Source organism: Platalea leucorodia (assembly GCF_965183815.1).
Source record: "Platalea leucorodia genome assembly, chromosome: 8".
NCBI classification, from domain to species: Eukaryota; Metazoa; Chordata; class Aves; order Pelecaniformes; family Threskiornithidae; genus Platalea; species Platalea leucorodia.
In genome coordinates this window covers 12,941,089-12,957,325 of record NC_138830.1, presented here as the reverse complement: position 1 = coordinate 12,957,325, position 16,237 = coordinate 12,941,089, and the positions used below count along the sequence as shown (strand labels likewise).

Below are 16,237 nucleotides of genomic sequence, written 5' to 3'. Positions count from 1 at the left end.
AACAGGAGACACACGTGCGAGGCTGCGTGGGAAGAGCTGGCAAGTGAAGACTGTGTCCTATCAAGCCTGCAAATCTGCACGTTGCACACAGAGGCCCACAGCAGCCTCACATAAGCCATTTGCCCATAGCCACTGTATATCTAGTTACAACCCGCAGAAACACAGCTGACTTGATCACCAGGCCTTTATCAGCATTCACAGAGACCAGAGAAGGTCAAGAGAGCCATCATCCAGGAACAGAGGACAAACACAGCGAGCTCAATGGGAACTTGACAGGCCAAGAATGACTGCAGTCATGGAGGACCGAGGAGAGCTTGCTCTCGCGTCACCCTCTTTTTCTGAAGCTCTCAAAGACGACAAAACCTCTGACCTTTGATTAAACCACGCTACTCTCAGAAGAGGGGGCGGCTTAGGGGCTCGGGGACTCAATAAGAAACTATTTATCTCGAGGTCGTGGGTTCATACCCTCTTCAAGTTCTTTATTCTTAGTCAATTAAAACAAGGGACTCAATCTGCATTAAAAAAAAAAATTGTTACTAAGGGCACAGCCAGATACTGCCTCATGAAACAGGCCCTTTGCTGCTCCTTGCAAGCCCTGCGGCTGAGCATAGCAACTTTGGGAACGAACGTTCCCTGTGCAAAGTGAACATGACCTGCTTCTGCACCCAAGGTAGCAAAGCAAAGGAGGGGATTGCAGGTGAGCAGGCACAGCTGCCATCACCAACCTCCAACAGCAGGTTAGGCACATCCTCGTAAGGAGCATGATGGATGGAGCTGATCCTGCCCAGGCCTCTGAACCTGGTCCTGGGAGACTTCTGCCCACCCCTGTACCACTGCTTTGAGAGGAGATACATTCAGCTGGTGACCGCTGCCCAGACAGCTATTCCTCCTACACCAGCTGGCGCTCGGAGTGAGGATGAGGATGAGGATATGGTGAGGATAAGTAGCAAGACTAGAGATGTGCTTCTGCCTTCGCACGCACAGAGCAAACAGCATCCACAGGGCTCCAGCCCTCACTGCCAGGGAGCCTGACCGCTTTGGACTGGACATCTTCCAGCCCTCAACCCAGTAGTGACTTCAGACAGCCCCTCCGATTTGCACTGCAGGAGCATGAACGTTTCCATGGACACTTAGGACCAGCTGAAGGGGAGACACCTTCTGTCCTCCTCCTGCTGCAGGCCCAGCCCCAGTCGCGACAGAAACATGACAAAAGCACAGGTCGAGCAAACGGGGAGGAGAGAGGACACCTTCCACTACATCACCAGGCCCAGAACAACGCGTGAATCAAAGTTAATGCGTATCTGAAACCAATTACTGATAGAAACCAAACTATCTAGGAACTCCAGCTGCTGCATCCAGGGTTCCCAGTAGTGAGCACAGGCAAAGTCAAAACCTTTTTTTGTTGTTGCTTTTTAGCCCATAAAAAGTCAAGATAAAAACGTGCTCCTGCAGGCAGGGTGCACGTACTCGCCTCTGTCACCTTTAGTGGCTTCCCACCGAGAAAACACATCCTTCTTCCCAAATGCAACTACTAGGTTTCATAAAATTTTTCACGGGTCCATGCTTTTCCTATACTTACCCTTTGGTCCAAAAGCAGAGAAAGGATTCAAGCACAAACCCCCCCGTGCACCAGGATGGAGCTGCTGGCCCTGATGGGGCCCTCCCACGCATCATGGCCAGTGCAAGGGTAACACAGCAAAACAGAGGGGTTTGGAAACGAACGGGAAGCAAGTGGAGTTTTCTTCCATTCACTGAAGATGGTAATTATTTTGGAGAGGACTGCATATCCTTTTGGCTTTTAATTACTGGCAAAGCAAGTCAACCTCAGTTCAGACGAGTGAGAAACTATTAGGGGCTACAGATCTGCAGCCAAGGAAAACAAATCTGCACCGGTCCTTCACCCCCAGAATAACTTCTGATTGTCAAGCACAGTTACCAGGGGAATGAATAGCTTCTCCTGCAAGCTCCTCACTCAATTAAACTAATGCAGACAAAAAGGCCAGGCAGCAGCAGCCGGCAGCACAGGGCGAGTCAGATACACGTACTTGGCACACACAGAGCAACCGCAGCAGGTTCAGAGTGATGAGGGAGAGGAGGAGCGATCCACAGTCTCCGTCATCGCAGAAGACACACAAGACTTCTCCTTGAGATGCTGAACGGCAAAAGCTGGCGGGGTCCGTGCCCTGAGGAGACTTTCAGGAAGCTTTAACTGAGAAGTCAGAAGCACCCCCAGGTATCCTGAGCTGTCATCCGTATTTAACAGAGACAGGTAAAGATCCGAGTGAGGAAACACCTAAGAAAGTCCTTGATTTATTAGTAATCCAGAACTATCCTATCACTGCCTCCCTCTCCACTCAGCAGCCTTATAATTATAACTATGCCTGAAAATCAGGACAGCCATCAAGCCGGAGCACAAAATAGAGGCCAGGAGAAATGAGTACAATCCTCAGCCCTGCTTGAGCAAGAAAGCAAGCGTCTAAAGCATCCCAATCACCTTTCAAAGGACCCAGGAAAAAAAAAATTAGATGCAGCAGGAGCTCATTTTGGTTCCCAGTTGCTCTTTGCAGACAGGCTGTTGGGGCACTAATGATCCATATGAAGAGGATCAATTCCTGGTTTTTCCCCCTTGTGCAGCTGAATTTCATTAAGAGGATAAATACGGACCTTGCAGGCTACAGTGACATATAGAGGCCTTCCTTACTCTTCACTCCCTCTGTGATATGCTACAGCTTCGTTTTCTTTTGGCAAAGTTAGCCAAATAGCCTTTTTTTTTTTTAGGGGAAAGCAAAGCGTCAGGCAGCTTCTGACCCATACAACACTGAGCAAACCTCTCCTGACAAAAAAGGCTGCAAGACATTAATTATCCGAGATCTCCGAATACTCCATACAAGCAAAGTTATTGCAGTGGAGTTCCCTGGTCCTCAGTGTGTTATCTGCGGCAGCTGGCTGGGGCTGCACTTCATGATGGGATGGAGCAGGAACAGCCAGGACATGAATCGTGAACTGCAGAGTCCAGAGACAACTCCAGAATAAACTGCTGCTTCAGCAACACACATCCAAATAACCTGCTTGACCTCAGAGGCATCATGGAGATTGCAACTAAATGTTCACAACTGGGGAAAGAGAGGGAGGCAAGCAAAAGATTCAGGCCAGCCCGGAGCATCATGCCTTCACACACCATCGACAAGGAGGCAGGCACGTCAGCATGCGGACAAACGCAGGCAGCAAGCAAAATCCACGGCTCCCTCCTTTCAACTGGATTTTAATAAAGTATGAGTGTGCAAACATAGAGCTAAATCCCATTCCCCCTCAAAAACTAAAAAAAGTGGTGTCTTTGATTTCAATGGAAGCACAGCTTGGCCCTTGCATAGCTGAAGGCAGGGAAAGCTGCTTTGCTCAGACCAGCCCAACGTAGCGGCAGCAGGTGCTCTACAAAGCTGAACCCACACAGCCATGAACATGCCCCAGCTCAGACTGGCTCTTCCAGCAGGTGTTATTTGAATCCTGGGCATCTCTCTAGCAAAGTGCAATGATATTTAACTTCCTTGTGGGCTCAGGAGGCTGCCAAACATCTGTTGGGATTAGTTGGTTCATGTTTGTAAAGTGCACACAAATGCTATCGCAAGGAAGGGGCTGACCTATTTATGGATGTGAATGCTGGACCAAGACCCAAACCCACATACTATATTTGCACATATGGCTGTATCTCCCCTGCCAGATTTTACTGTATGAAGCTAGGATGGAGGGATGAGGTGTCACCTATAGCTTACAGCCCACTTTTGGTCACTGCTAATTTAAGTGAGTCATACTGCTCCCCTCCTCTACTTTACCCTATCCAATTGCACAACTGAATTTTGTTAACAAGCCGGGCTAGTGCAGCTCTACCAGGAGCCCCCAAATGGGTTACCCTCTGCAGGAGAAACCCACCTTCCCTCAAACCTCCATCCCACTCTCTGGAGCCCCACCAGGGCTGCAGATCACAGACTTTCAGCCCACAGATCTCCAGCAGGCTCCCAGAGGCCAAGCTGCAGCAGATCAACCACCCAAATTCCTCATGGCAAAGGACTTTGCATCAAGTTTCACATTTCTCTTGGGTGTCCCTCCCTCCCACACAGGCCTCCTGTGAGTAAGGGCTGAGGAATGAGACAGCGAGCCTGCACAGCTCAGAAACCATGGTGATAAACAGCCATGAGATGAACCCCCCAGGAAGGATGGGGAAGAGCCCAAGTAGGTTTCAGATGGAACCGAGCATGTTTGTTAAAGGGATTATAGGTGGCAATGGCTTGTGATGGCAGGGCCACAGGAGCCATACGCTCCCGTGACTCAGAATTGCTTTGCACCAAGTTGCAAGTCCTAGACATATAGCTTTGCTCTGTCAGGAGCTACTGCTCCCCTTTCCTCCACAAACACATTTCAGTACTTATCAGGTCTCCATCTTAGTCACATTCTGCTAACACACACTTTTTACATCCTTTTCATCTTCCCTCATCATCAGTCTCTATGTCCTCAAGTCAATCGCTCTGCTCTTCTCTCACCATTCTCCACTTTATCTTCCTCTCCCAGGGCAGGAGCCCCTAAGACCCAGACGCCGTTCCACGTGCGCAGCTTGTGCTCTCTGCTGGGGTTCACAGGACTTCAACACGCACAGTTTGGCAGACTCGCCACTCTCCTTTGGGAAACGTAACAAGCGGCAGGCTCAGCCCAAGATGCTACACGTCAAATTTAGAGACATGGACAACACAACAAAATGTTGTCCATGGGATACGGAAGCAAAAACAAAGAGAAGGATGAAAAGGAGCCCAGGAGCATACCAATACCATACCCAGAATTACTCATGTCTTTCCTTAGATGGATAGGCCTTGTCTTGTTCTGGAGATCAAGAGCACCTGGAATCACTTCCATTACACATCAGGTAGAATGTGCACAACTAAAACACGCAGAAAATATTCTCATCCTAGCAGGTGCATCTACCAAGACAGCTGAAATTAAACCAGATGATCCAATGTGGGACTTTCTGATAATACACAGCTACCTTTGTACATCCAGTTCCACCCATGAAATTGGGCACACCCTTAATCAGGTATGAATCAAATCATCCGAGACATGAGAAATTTATCAAGAGCTGCTGCAAAAACCCATAAGGTTTCTTGTGCCTCACTGCACTTCACTTTCAAGGGATGGGGAGCAGCCGATGCAGGCAGACAGCTGCCCTGAACACAAGAAAGCTGGAGCAGATCATTTTCACTAGGACTTCTTGCACATGACGGCATGACTCAAGACCTAAAACACCACCTCAGGCATGCAAATGCATACAGACCACAGGCTTGGGCTACGGCATCCAGGGAAGCCCAGCAGGCAGGGAACCAGAGTGGTGCAGGTATGGGTATGACACCCCGGTGAGTGGCTGACCCCAGATAAGGTGGGGCACTACCAGCACAGATGATCATTGTAACACACCGGAGCATGAGTCCTCTCTTTTTCACCCCAGGGTACATCACAGCAAGACAATACACCAGGCAGTGCAAAGGTGTCCTGGTTCCAGCTGGCACAGAGGTGATGCCAACCTGGCTGGGGTTAAACCATGACAAAAGGCAAGGTGATGCCAACCCATCTGCCCTGCATCCTCAGAGAGATCCGATACCCGCCTGCAGAAACAGTGACCGCAAAACACTACCCATAGGTCGTGTATGCAATGAGAGGATGGGAGTCAACTTCACACAGAATAACTTCTAAATGAACCCACCACTACCGGAATCCTTGTGTGTAGTAAGGCAATGAGCTCTGCTCTCGTAGCTCATTCTCCTCCTGCTCTATAATGCGGTCCTTAAAAACTTCTCCACCGACTTCCCCAGCCTCCGCACACCCCGAGTTCACAGCTCTCCCACGCAGCAGAGCAAAACACGCCGTGCCAAGCCATGGAAGGAGGTGCACAGGCACTCCATAAGCTGCAATCCTTTCACCCAGACACTTTGAGAACCTGGGTGGGTGGAGTGCCTTGGAAAGACACACTCATTTATATTGTTTTAAGTTCACCTGCTGCTCTGGCCTCATTCCCAAATCTCGTATACCAAGGGAGACACTCGAAGAGGCGTTACGTGCCAAGAATGCCGCACTCATCCCCGCAACAACGTGGAGGTCCAAGGCGTTATTCTTAACTTCCAAAATATGCTTCTGCCCTACAATTTGTCGCTTAATGCCACTGTTAGAGGCTTGCAACTTGTCTGCTTCACTCACAATATGACCTCCTGCACTCTACGAGGCCGACTCTTCATTGCAGCAAGGCTATGGCTGTTCTGCATGCTACAGCACTGCTTCAGAAGAAAAGCAGCCGGACATCCCCCCAGATAACTTTAACCCATCGTTTCTTCCCCATCTGTCTGCCTTGGGAGCAAATTGGGATTCAGGTACAGGACAGTGTTTAAACACTTGCTTATCTTTAGTCACACAAGTAGCTGCAGAGAGTTCAGCTGGATTACTCATACACTTGAATTTCAGACTTACTATGCGGAAAGTTCACCGAGCCCTCCTTAAATGGCAAAGATGCAGTGCCGTGTTTTCCAAGCTCGACTCTGTGTATCCCAAGGAACCCGAGAAAGAAATGGATTCTCTAAAAAAGCACCGAAGTGGAACTGTGCTATGGAAGACATAATTTTCATTCTCCCAAAAAATGGCCTGTGGGATCAGAAGTGATGGATAACCATCACAGCTCTAAAGGAAGCTTAAACTACCCTAAAAAAATGGCAGTCTGACTGTACACAGGAAAACAAGCCACTGAGGAAGCGTCCAGCTGATGATGTGAAGTCCCACATCACCCATATTCTACTCCTCAAAATATGTTTTTATACATAAATACCACCTGGACCTTAACCATTTCTGTGGTTCATTTCTGGACCTCCTCACCATCATGTTTCAGATTCAATGGCATTAAACTGCCCTGGTTTCTAAATGCCAGAGGCAAAGACCAGCTTCCATACCAAGCTAAGCATTTCAATACCCATGCAAGATAAGTACAGGCCTTGCCCCCAGTCAAGGATGATGATGATAATGCATAAGAGGCAGGTAAAAGCAGAAAAGATGGGGGAGATGGACTGTAAAGATAGGCATAACTGCAATAAGCAGTTCAGAGTAATCTCCAGAGTTAGGTGGAAAGGATGCTAACTTTAGTCTGTAATTACAAACAATTCTTTTCAACCATTTCTCTGATTATCAGTTATGACTGCAAATTAAAGAGAACAACCCTGGTCTAACTGGCTTTTTTCTCCTGGATTTCAGTGTCAGGGATAACACAAGACTCCCAGCCTCACTACTCTACAAGCCTCAGTGTCCTGACAGTAAAATTGCCAGAATAATTTTCCTTCACCTCAGGAAAGCACTGCAAAAATAGTCCCCCCCAACTTGCAAAGCACTCCAATGAAAGACCAAAGAGCACTCCAGAACAGCACAAAAGGAAATTAATAATTCTGCATTCAGTCCCAAGTTTGAATAGTATGTAGTATATAAGGCTTGGGGCCACACACTGAACAAGAAGAAAAGAAAATGAAGAGCTGCTCATTAAATATCACCTTCTACCCTGGGCACAAAGAGTAGGTGCTCTGGCAATTAAGTGGCTATATCATAATACCCACTTGCAGGGGAGGCCAAATCAAGGTTTCATCAACAACCTTCATTCTGGCATTTTGTAGCTTCGGAGCACTTGGACTTTGCAACTTTAACACCATTCTTTTAACCAAATGCATTGCTTGTAATTAACTACAGAACTGCCACGTGGCTGCCACAGTCACTATCTGTTTCTCTTGGGAAATCTAGATTAAAGGCTTGTCCTGGCCACAGTAATAGCTTGAGGTATCTCTCAAGATTTGCCCAAACCCATGAAAAGCATATCAAGTCTCTACCTCAAGTGATGAGGTGTGTGAAATTCAGGCCAGCTGATCTCCTTCAGGGCTGAGCTGAAGCAGGAACGCAGCTGACACACGGGTGAGCGAGGCAGGGGAGATGCAGCAGCTGGAGTTACAACCACTTATCAGCTGCTAATCCAATCACTCTCCCAACCCAGTTGCTTCGTGCCGCACACTGGCTGGGAAACTCCTCGCTTTCATTCAAGCTCGCCTCATTGCGTGGAGTAATTCAAGTCTGTTAAGGTGAGGTAATAAACTGCTGAAACAGAGAGAGCTCCTTAGGGTACGTGCGCGCAGCACATCCAAGATGCACATGCACATTATGAGACATAAACCACTGCAGCTGGGGTACAAGAAACACAGCAACTGCACCAGGACCGCCTGCAAGTCACCTGTGAAGCACCCTAAGTTTCTCTTCCAAAAAACCAAAAAAACCACCCTCACCAACCTGAGTTTCATGCAGCCAGCCACGTTTCTGAAAAAGCCCTAGAGGAGATATTTTAAATTTGCTCTTTTATGCTTAACTAAGGCTTGGAGCTGGACCGCTTTTACCCCATCATGCAGTGCATCCCTACCCACCCCACTGTGCTGTACAGCCCCTTCTTCAAGGTCTGCAGCACAGTCTGTCAGCATCCTCCATCCATCCTGCCTGCGCCCAGCTGGCCAGGCTGATCCCACAATAAAGCAGCTGGGTCCTGGTTCCTCAGCAGCGTTACAGCCCTCAGCCGCGCAGCCCTGGCAGGGGCTCTCCAGCTGGAAGGAGAGAGCAGGAGCAGAGGGAGGAGAGGAGACGACTGCAGCTCCCCACAATGAAATCCACTGGCCTAAAAAAGGGGAGGGGGGAGTTACAAATTGATGCATAAACAAGACCTGACTGTGTAATTTGGAGCTAACAGGGTAGTTTACTGAATGTTAATTAAATCCTCAGTGCCTGTTACCAACTGTGGAGATCAACTTATTTTTAAATTAAATAAGCAATAAATGCTTAGATGAACTTCTATTAAATTTCACCCAGTGAATGAAGTATGTGAGGCTTTTAATAGACATTAAACAAGATAGTTATGGCAAGTTAGTTGATATTTTATTACCTAAAGATAATGGCCATATTAAATCTCAACTAACTATTACACTGGCGGCACAATCATCCAAGACTTGGCGGAAGTTTGCCTGCCTTGAAGCATCACTGGGCAGCGGTAACAGGGGGAGGACGGCAGCCAAGTGCTGAATGGCACCTACTTAGAGGATGCTCAAGTGCATAAGCCCACTTAGGCACAAAATGGGATCCCTCCCAGCCAGATCGGGAAACCCCAAAGCGTGCTGACAGGGGCTCTCGCACAGAAACAAAGCTGGCATAAACCAGAGACCTTCAAGCATCCCAACCCCCCCAAACCAAATGAAGCAATTTATGGGTTACCGAGGAATCACTATTACGAGGTTCCCTTGTGGCATCAAGGACATCAGAAAACACCCTCACTAGCAGCCTGCAATCTCAAAAGCTTGTATCTTTTTCTAAGAAAAGGTTACCAGCAGCCCACAGCTCCACTGATGTTTGTTTTCTTTTCCTGAGCATATTGCGATAGTTTGGAAGTGCTTATGAGTGACTCACATGTGTGTCACTGTCACCCACAGATCCCAACAACAGATACTGACAGTCTAAAATGACAGAGACTTGCTGACAGCGACTTAAAAATTATCATTTTCATGCCAGCTCTTGCGCTTGCTCAGAACGTGATCGAAACCAGCTCTTTGAGATGAAAGCAGAATCTCCACCGAGGTGTCTCTACCGGTAACCTTAATCACAACGATTAAGTGTGGGTAGCGGGTTTATTTTTCACGTCTGGATTGGAAACATCGTGAGCCCTACCTGCCCGGCCGTGCCCAGGAGGAACGGAAAGAGCCGAGCCCTGCACCCCGCTAACCCCCGCTTCTTGGGCCGGCACAAGCTCTCAGAAAGCTTTTAAACTTTGTGGGGTTTTTCTGGTCTGTGGTTTTCGGTTTGATTTGTTGTTTTCTTTTCTCTGTTTGTTTCTATTTTACAAAACAAAAAGCTCACTAAATTAAAAAGAGCTCTTCAGACTTTACCAATGTTCTCCTCCAGCATCCCAATGCACATGTGAAGGCCAACTGCAGCACCTTCCCTCTAATCCCTCCTCTGGAACCGTTGTTCATAAAGTTATTTCAAGTCCTGTATTTTCCTACATATAACCCACACTCTTTAAAGGTATTGTTCCTTGCAAATCCGTCCCTCAGATAACCCACATCCTTAGATAAGCTATGGTTTCCGTCTCCTCCGCTCCTGCCTGCTTTTGAAGTGTGGCTGCAGTTCCAGTAAGCTCTCTAGCTTTTAGCAGAATTACTCTGCTACGAGAGCAAGAGCAAAGGGAGATGATGAAGCTATCGGGGTAAGAAAGCAGGCTGCAGAGGACCAAAAACAGGCAAGAGCGTTGCTGTCTCGCTCAGGTGTGCACACAGCAAACACAGATGCTGAATCCCAGACTTCTGGCGGGTCACATAGACTTGGTATTCATCTTGCTTGCCTGAAGGCTTCTCTCCATCAAAAAAATAACGTACGTAAAAAGCACAGATGTAGCTAAAAGAAATGTATAATTCTTCGTCATCCCAATGCCATCTTTAAAACCTCTCCATGCATCCACAGGGACGTCCCTCCACCTGCAGGGATTACCAGGGCTGCCACAGGCTGCACAGGGAAGAGCACGGATGACCGGCTGGAGGTGAAACCCAGCATGGTCCAGGGCCAGCCAGAGCGGAGGGTGCGGGTGCTGCCCAGAGCCACGTCAGGGCTGGAAGAGTTCGTTAGCAGAAAGGCAGAGCCGTGTCAGGCTTTCAGACGCTGAACAAGGAACAAAATGCCACCGAGGATGCATTGTTCACACAACCATGATGGGCAAAGGAATAGAGAAACCACTGCAGCACCCTGAGGGTATATGTTTCCACAGATGCACGGAAATCATCTTTTTACAATTTGTCATCCACCCAAGCTACTGCTTTTCTCCAGCTATAGTCAGCAAGAGATGTTTCAGAGAAACATGCATGAAACAATCTCTTCTTTCCAATGAGATGTTTACAATATAAGAGGCACCATAAGAGGCATAATAAGGCTGGTATAACTCTGAATGTACCTGACATTCATACAACCATCCCATCTCCTTTCCAGACTTGGCTAAATTCTTGTCCTCAGCAACATTCTGCATGATGAATGCCACCATTTAGTGACATGGAAAAGCACTTCATTTTGTTCATTTTGCATCAGCCGCTTTCACCTTGCCTTGCATTGGTACAAAGGATCAGAGACCCCTTTTCCACAGCACTCGCTGTTTCTGTGACACCTTTCTAACATGCGTCCTTTATATAGCAGCATTCCCAAACTACTGCTCAAACTCCCTCGGGTTTTCCAGCTCCCCACCATTTTTACTATCCCTCTGCAAAACTGCATACACCAGGCTTCACTGACCAGAAGGGAGTCACTTAAGTTTTATAGTCAGGCGTTATACAAACAAACACAAGCAGCGATTTTAACAAACAAGGCAACAGTCAGGCTTTGAAATTAAGTGAGTGTTGTCTCTACTCTGACCATGAACCCCCACATCGTAACTCATACTATGAATTTTAATTAAAAGTACATACTGACGATCATATTATATATTCAAAAGCACTCCAGCTCCACTTAGACTGTAGCTGACACTATCAGGTGCCTCACAAAACTCACTAGTCCAGCTCTGGAGCTTCACCCCTGAACATCCTAGAGAAACAAGTGCTTTAGCAAGGCATACACAGCTGAATCTGCACTTTCATTATTTGAAAGCTTGAATTACACTCCACCAGTTCCTGATTCTGGTAAGATAGAGCCCATTACCTCTCATTAGTGACAGCTGAAGATGATATTCAGAGCAATGCAACTTTGAGACCCAATGGGCTCCGTAAGTTTCCATGAGACAAGGCAGCTAAACTGCACAGGAACCTGGGATTTTCTGTACCCTAACCATGACTGCCGGGATACAGGATCTGAAATCCACTCCTGGCCCATCAGTCTAGAGGCAGGTTTTTGCCAGTTTGCCCTGGTTTCACTAGACTACATCACACACAATATCATTCAACGCTTTTACCCCCCCCCAAGCTGGGTGACTGCTTGTCCAAACGGTGACTAACAGAAGGGGACAGGACCCACAGAGCTGGAGCCTGCACCAAGATGGGCCTGCTCACCAGTATCCTGCCCCAACACCCGGGCTGATCTCCAAACATGCTCCGAAGGTGAAAATCTCACCTCAGTGAAACGGAAATTGGAGCTTCTCTGCCCAGCCAGCTTACGGGGCGGCAGCTGGTACCAACCACAGCGGGAGACTGGGACTTGCACGACGGTGACAACCACGCAACAACAAAAGCTGTAATCCTCACTGACCTGGGCACCATGCACCGTGGAGACTGCACAACAGTGATGCATTGCAGTTTGGGGCTGTACCTACAGAAGCTTCAATGAGACACAGTTTTAGCTTCATTTTCCTGGACACGTCCTCCATTTCCACCCAAGACTTTACCCAGGCAGCATACAAAGGCCGCATATCCCCGACTGGAACTTCTGGACAGCAGGACCGCTGGCAACACAGCACACGTGCACAGCCAACATGTCCACGGCCTCCACGCAACGGACACACTCTGGGGCTGACTTTTGGGAAGAGGGCATTAAAAAAAAAAAAAAAAAAAAAAATCACTCAAGTGCCCTCTCTGTGCACAAGGAGCACATTTTCACAGTCCAACAGACTCATCGCACACCACCTACCCACTACCAGGCACCTCTCTCCAGCCAAGAGACTCCTAAAAAGCCTACGGTGACCTTCAGCAACCCATGTGCTCCAAACAGGCCCTCCAGCTGCAGGGCTAGGAGAAGACCCTACAAGAACCAGAAGACATCTGATGGCAGGAGAGCCCCCAGCACCATAACTGATGAGGACTTTGCGCTGCCACCATCCTGGACCATGTTCCCCCAGCTTGGTAGCTTTTCCCAACAACAGACAACACAAGCTGACTCTGGTGGGGAAAAAAAAACAACAACTGAAAAAAATAATTAAAGGAAAACTATACATGAAATTCAACGATCAGAGGGCAGCAGGGCTGAAGGCTCCATTAGCAGCGGGAGCACCTCACTGGAGCTGCAGTCAGGATTCGACACTGAACGTAGGAGCTCGCTTCCAAGTGGCCCTATAGCCACCACCCACACCATCACCTTCTGGCAGCCCATCCTGCAGGGAAAAACCCTCCAACGAAGGCTAAACAACTGAAAGAGGGGAATAACAGAGCTACTAAATTTAGGAGTGACAGATAGGATGAAAGGTTATGGGGCGGGCAGGCGGAGACAGAGTAAGCCAACAGGCAGAGGGAAGTTTGCAACAGTAAATCTTTATCCTCAGATGGAAATATTTCCCAAGGGAAATCCCATATTCCAGGGTACTATTTAGCCTCGCCTGGGCCAGTCCTGCTGCAGCAAGGGTGGAGATAATCAGAAAGTCCCTCAGATCCCCAAACTGTGCCACTGCACAGCAAGCTGGGCTACACACAGGACAGCAACCAACATTTTCCAGCATGAACACGGTTGGTAGTGGACATGGTACAGATGAAATGCTGTGTCCCGTTTTCTGGCTCCAAGCCTTCCTAATATCTCCTATCTGTAATTACTTGGTGAGCCAGCACCTGCTGTATCACCCAGCTCCCACACATCCAGGGACACCCTTCTCTCTCTCAGATCTTGCCCCAAAAATCATTCCTGGAAGGTATAAGCACAAACTCCACAGGTAAATGAGTCCAAGGAGGCAAAGAAATTCTCAAATCTAGAGTGCTTCCAAAAACTTAAACATTTCCATGAAAGACCTTGCATTTCACAGGGGTCAAAAACACTTTCTGCACCCGGGCCAAGGTGTTGTGGATGTGTAGAACGACACATCTGCAAGCTTAACGGTTCCTGCAAGCTCTTAAAGCTTTGTGTACCAATCACCTAGCAAGAGAGAAAGATACCAAACAGGAACCCAACATAAACAAACAAACAACTGGGCCAAAAAGTTAACTGGTACAGGCATAGAAAAAACAAACAAACAAAAATAATCAAAACAAAGCAGGAGAATCCAACACTCATTTGTTTCACCAATGGGCCAAACTGCACCTCGAGGTACAGTAGCCAGAGCAATTACGGCATGAGTTTCTCCATCAACACCTCCTACTCCGGAGCACTGCCTTCTGCCCAGCACAGCCCCAGGGCGTGGAGAGTGCTCCTGAACAATGGCAGGAATAAGATTTCACTGTTCAGAAGGGGAGGGCAAGAGAAGGGGGAGGAAAAAAAAAAATTATAAAAAAAAAAAAAGCCCAGGGTGACGTAAGGGTGTGGGAAACTTTTACGTCCTTACCTGCTGGGGAAGGGTGGGCCTCCCCTGGCGTATAAAAAGTGCCAGGGCTTTACTGAGCGTGTTATTTACTACCGAGCCGCGGCCGGGGGGTCGGCCGGCGCAAGGTGCCGCGGCGGGGCGGGGCGGGGGCCCCCGCCCGGGCCAGGTGCACCTGCGGCCGGCAGCACCGCGCCGCCGAGCCCCGGCCGCCCGCGGGGGGACCCCGACCCGCGGGCAGCCCCTGCCCGGCGCGGAGCGGGGGGGCCGCGCCGCCGAGCCGCGGAAGCACCGGGGAAGTTTCCCCCCGCCCCGCACCCGGGAGCTGCCCCCGCCCCGCGGCCGAGCTCGCACCGCACCGGGCCGGGCCCCCCCCCCCCGGCGGCCTCGGCGCCCCGGGCGGAGGGAGGAGCCAGGCGCGGCCCCCCCCCGGGCGGCCGGCAGCGCTCCCCGCCCCGGCCGGGGGCTCCAGCTGTTGCACAGCTGCCTCGGCGGGCGGAGGGGGGGGAGAGGAAGGGGGCAAGTTATTATCTGCAACAATACCTCGGGGGGAGGAGGCAGCGGAGGCGAGCGCGGCGGCGGCGGCGGCGGGAGGAGGCGCCGGGGGGAGGTGGGGCCGGGGGCGGGGCCGGGGCCGCGGAGGTGCCCGGGACCGCCCCGCCGCGCCCGCCCCTCGGCCCCGCCGCCGGCCCCTTCCGCCCGCCGCCCCCTTCCACGCTGCGCGCCGCTGCCCCGCCGCGTCCCCCGGGCGGCCCCTCCCGCGGCCCCCGCTTCTGCGCCCCCCCGGCCGGCCCCCCCCCGGCCGGCCCCCCCCGCATCCCGCCCTCCGGTCCTGCCAGCCCCCTCCCGCGCCCCCCTGCACCCCCCCCGGCCGCGGCGCTCCCGCCTCCTGCATCCCTCCCGCCGGCCCCTCCGCGCCCCCCGCGGCCCTTACCTCCCCTCGGGCGGAGGAAGGGGGGGACCGGCAGCCCCGAGCTCGGCGGGACGCCCCCGAAACAAAAAGCGAAAGCGGCGGCCGCTGCCTCCCGCCCCGCCGGGCTGCTGCGCTCTGCCCGGGGCTGACGTCAAGGGCCCAAATTCCTGCCTTTCCCTGCAGGCAGATTTGTCCATGTAAGGGCTGGGGCCGGGGCCGGGGCCGGGGCGGCCGCAGGGCGGGAGGGGGCTGCGCTGCGCGCACGGCGGGGCGGGGGGGCAGCTACCGGTACCTCGGGGGGGGGAACGACGGGGCTGGAGGCAGTCCCGACCCTGCGAGCATCCCCCTCCTGCCCTGTAACCCGGAGGGTTAGGCCCAGCAATGCGCACCGTGGCTCGCAGTATTCAACTTTTCACGGAGAAGTTTTGTCCAGGGCTCTTGATTTTTTTTTGGTGCTTTTCCAACCAACTTTTTCTCTGTTCTTCCCCAACCGGGGCGCATAAGAAGGTGGGGGGAGGTACACGATGCTCGGAGCTACAAAGGAGCTGCTTGCTCAGAGATTCAAAACAAAACCTGTCGAGCATACTAAGGAGAGGGGGAAGGGAGAATGTTTTCTGATCGGTTTCCGTGTGATTGTTTTGTGGCTATTTATAAGGACTGCAATTAAAATAATTCGGATTTTGAGTGTGATTATTTTTATAATGGAACGTTACCCTTTAAGTAGCTGTTGGGTATCTGCATTTGCCCTGAAGAGAAGGGGAAGACAGAAGGGTTACATTGCGTTCAGGCTGTGGAGGGGGAGAGTTGCCAAGCCTTACTCATTTGGAAAGAGATTTCTGGATGAGTTTTTAAGCACTTCAAATGTATTCCATTTTGACAATAAAGGGCTTTGCTGTGTGCTTCCAGAAGACGTTTACAATCTCATCCCGTTATCAGCTTTAACGTCCTCAGTCACCCCTTGACAGCCCTGGGAGGGAAAGTCTGCACGTAAGGGCCCAAAAAAGGACATGGAGTGCCTAAAAGACTTCAGAAGCTGGAGCGCA

General features: G+C 50.4%; 1 protein-coding gene across 10 annotated transcripts in view; it reads right to left on the bottom strand.

Annotated features, from left to right (window-relative positions):
• The window catches only part of LPP (LIM domain containing preferred translocation partner in lipoma), a 351,697-nt gene extending 336,402 nt beyond the window's left edge, over positions 1-15,295 (bottom strand). For 8 of the 10 annotated variants that reach the window (XM_082320728.1, XM_082320732.1, XM_082320724.1 and 5 more), the window contains exon 1: positions 14,825-14,881. The gene's annotated coding sequence lies outside the window, so the exon portion shown is untranslated. Of the gene's footprint in view, positions 1-12,372; positions 12,398-14,824; positions 14,882-15,215 lie in introns of those variants that run through there. The other 2 variants (XM_082320729.1, XM_082320730.1) reach the window with 2 other exon arrangements.
• Between the last annotated feature and the right edge of the window lie 942 nt (positions 15,296-16,237).